We start from the raw sequence: 3,506 nt of genomic DNA, 5'->3' as shown, positions 1-3,506 counted from the left end.
GAATTGCGAACTGCAAACTGGTCTGCAGTTCAAGATTCGAATTGCGAACTGCAAACTGGTCTGCAGTTCAAGATTCAAAATGAAAATATATTTGAACGTTACTCTTTTACTTTTAAGTAATAGGTCAGTGTTTGCTAAATATAAATGTTTATAGTCTGCACTTCCTCCCTCTCCATTAGAACTCCAAAGTGCCGGCTAGTCTGCGGCCCTAAGCTTCCGATTCGAATTGCAAACTGCAAACTGGTCTGCAGTTCGCGGTTCACGATTCGAATTGCAAACTGCAACCTGGTCTGCAGTTCGCGATTCATAATGAAAGTTTATTGGAATGCTACTCTTAATTAAGTTAACCCTCTAGAGCCCAATGTTGCACTGGTGCAACATAACCGTTTAGAAGCGTATCCACAGAACAGATATTGCCAATTTCATGTGTACACCCTCTTTTTAGTGGTGGCTGACCCTAACGAGTAACGGGATTTAGCCGCAGCTAATGGCTACGTTTTCATGAGTTGCGTCCCTTTGATGCAAATACGCCATTTGTCCAATGTAAAGTCGGACCGAAAAGAATATTAATTTCAACGTCTATATTTCTAAATAAATGGTAAGTAAATAGGTTTTTTTGTGTTTAATTATTCAAGTAAAAATGGATACATCATTTTGCCTCATTGATGACCTTGTATCTTGCATGTTTTTTATAGGAAAAAAAAACACAAATGGACTGTTGCACAAGTGCAACGTTGGGCTTTTGTGGAAAATGAGATTTCAGGCCCAGTGCAAACAATTTTACTTCAGATCAGTTATTTATAGCTAAATGTCACTGAAGCTTTCAATTCAGTTTTATATTTTAATTGCCTGACTATTTTTTAGACTTAGTCAGCAAAAAATTCTTGTGACATGAGTAATTCTATGAGGAAAAGCCTTCGGGTCTGGCCTATTTCTATAAATAAGACTTTATATTAGACTTAAGATGCAAAGAAAAATTAAAACGTAAAATGTCAAAACTGTTGAATATTGAATGGAAAATGGTGCATGTAAAAGCTTATTTATAGAACTAGGTCTAGCGGGGATTTGGACCCTGATCTCCTGGGCGACGGCCAAACACTTAACTCGAGTGACGTTTACTTACTTACTTGGCAGCTTACTTAGTCAAATTTACTGATCTTTTTTTGGAAATAGTTGACTTGTCATTTAAACTAAGCTATTTGCAGACATCCCAACTTTTTCTGAATGCCAAGTGGGAGTTTTTGCTTTCCAAAGTGGGAGATTGAGGTGTTCAAGTGGGAGATTTTAAACCGCGGTAATAATGTTCATGATAACGAAGCTTTTAACAAATCTAATGATAATATAAACTTATTTGCCCTTATAAAATCACTAGTCTTAAAAAAATTCACTTGTCTATATCTTATTATTCATGCATTTTTAATGTTTTGGAACAATAATACATGAAGCCTTCTGTGCAAAATTAAATAGTTATGGCACTTTAAGCACCATGTCTAAATTCAAAACACCACTGAGAATTAAACCTGCACTTTTATTTCTTTTGTTGGAAAGAAGACTCCCCAGGTGAATTTTACATGACAAACACTGTGCAGCTGTTAGAACTGTAAAAACAAAATGTATATAGCTAAAAGAATAAAAGTTTAAGCAATAGAAAATTTACTGTTTGATTCTCATCCCTGTCAACCAGTATTTAAAACCCCTGGCTCAAATACTTTTATTGATCAAAATCCTGTTATCCAAAATTGAATGTCCGGGTATTGTTACACTTTCGTAGATTTGCCTAAATCTCCAGTTAAAAGAATGTGTTTGACAAATTGTTATGATGCAAAAACAGTTTAACAGCATTTGATAGTAAGTGATATTAAAATTTACCATGACATTTCCTCTTATCAAAATGATTTTAAGAGAAATGTTTTTTAAAACCTAGCAGGTTGACTCGGCGACCATCTACTTTCGATTTCAAAAAGTTACAGAAAAAGTTAAGTAAAGCCAGTATAATTTCTAATCTAAATTTGATTGAATTTTATAAGATATCTAATGTCTGGATTTTAATTTCAACTGTGACACATTAATCAACACCTGGCTTTGTTAAATCGTGTAATAAACAATAATCAGCACGGGTAGAATAAGGTGCGAAAATATCCGAAAGCTGTTGTTTACAGACTCGTCAGTAGTGATGCAGTATCAGATAGGCGCAAAGAAGCGGATTATTTCATAATTTTTGTGTGTTTATGTTGGTGTTTTTTTTAATCGGGAGATTGAGACTTCTGATCGGGGTGATCGGGTTTTACAACCAGAATCGGGAGAAACCCGAACGGATCGGGAGAGTTGGGATGTCTGTATTTGTTTTGTCTAAGACGTAATAATTCTTTTTTATTTTCAGTCTGTGCAATGGAACTAATGGAAGAAACTGCTAGGCCTAAACGTAGCAAAACTGTGCGTGACTTTTCGGAGTTCTTCAAAGTGTTACACACAGTTACACCTGTTACCGGTACCGTGCTGATTGAAAAGTGTTACATGCAGTTACACCAGTGACCTGTTACCGATACATGCTGATTGCAAAGTGTTACACGCAATTACACCTGTAACCGATACATACTGATTGCCAAGTCTTACACCTGTAACCGATACATGCCAATTGCAGTGTTACATGCTGTTACACCAGTTACCGGTACCATGCTAATTGCAAAGTGTTACACGCAGTTACACCTGTTACTGGATACATGCCAATTTCTAAGTGTTACACACAGTTACACCTGTTACCGGATACATGCCGATAGCAAAGTGTTACATCTGTAATCACTACATGCCGATTTTAAAGAGTTACAAGCAGTTACACCTGTTACAAACAGCAAATGGAGGCAAGTGTCTGCTGAGGTTCGCCATGATGGTATTGATCATTTGCCAGAGATTGGAGAAAAGCGCAAACGATGCAGATTTTCAGGGTGTGATGGGATTACGTATGTTAAGTGTCCCAAATGTGACGTAAATTTATGCTTTGTGCATCAGAAAAACTGCTTCCGGGACTATCACACATAGACACATATAGACAGATGGGACAGTGAATGATTAATTTACACTAAAAGAGAACTTACTGTAAAGTGTCACTGTTGTAGAATTTAAACTATCATGTACCAAAACTGTGTGCATGTGCATGAAACAAAATACTGTTAATTCAGTTGAAAATATCAAGTTCTGAAATAAAATAGGTGTAGATTTTGAAAGGACATCAGTACGTATGTACATAAATAGGTCAAAACTGACTGCCATTGTATTTTAATTGGAATTATATCTATTTATTATTTCATTGTTTATCATTAAATATGTTACACCTGTTAAAAGTATTTTAGCTATTTATTATTTTCTTTAAAACCAGTTTTATGAAAACGTTGCACTGATGCAATGATTCAGCAAAAGCCCAACGTTGCATCAGTGCAACAACAAAATTTTTTTTATCTACAGTTGGAGAAATAAATTTCTTCCAGTACTGAGTATGTCTACCAAGTGTC

General features: G+C 35.6%; 1 long non-coding RNA gene across 1 annotated transcript; it reads left to right on the top strand.

Annotated features, from left to right (window-relative positions):
* The first annotated feature begins 510 nt into the window (after positions 1-510).
* On the top strand, positions 511-3,299 carry LOC128548454 (uncharacterized). Its single transcript, XR_008367056.1, has 2 exons — positions 511-598; positions 2,381-3,299. It is a non-coding gene; the product is annotated as an uncharacterized LOC128548454 (long non-coding RNA).
* The last annotated feature ends 207 nt before the right edge of the window (positions 3,300-3,506 follow it).

This window comes from Mercenaria mercenaria, chromosome 14, assembly GCF_021730395.1.
Source record: "Mercenaria mercenaria strain notata chromosome 14, MADL_Memer_1, whole genome shotgun sequence".
NCBI classification, from domain to species: Eukaryota; Metazoa; Mollusca; class Bivalvia; order Venerida; family Veneridae; genus Mercenaria; species Mercenaria mercenaria.
The sequence above is the reverse complement of the archived record's forward strand: the minus strand, read 5'-3'. Positions and strand labels throughout refer to the sequence as shown.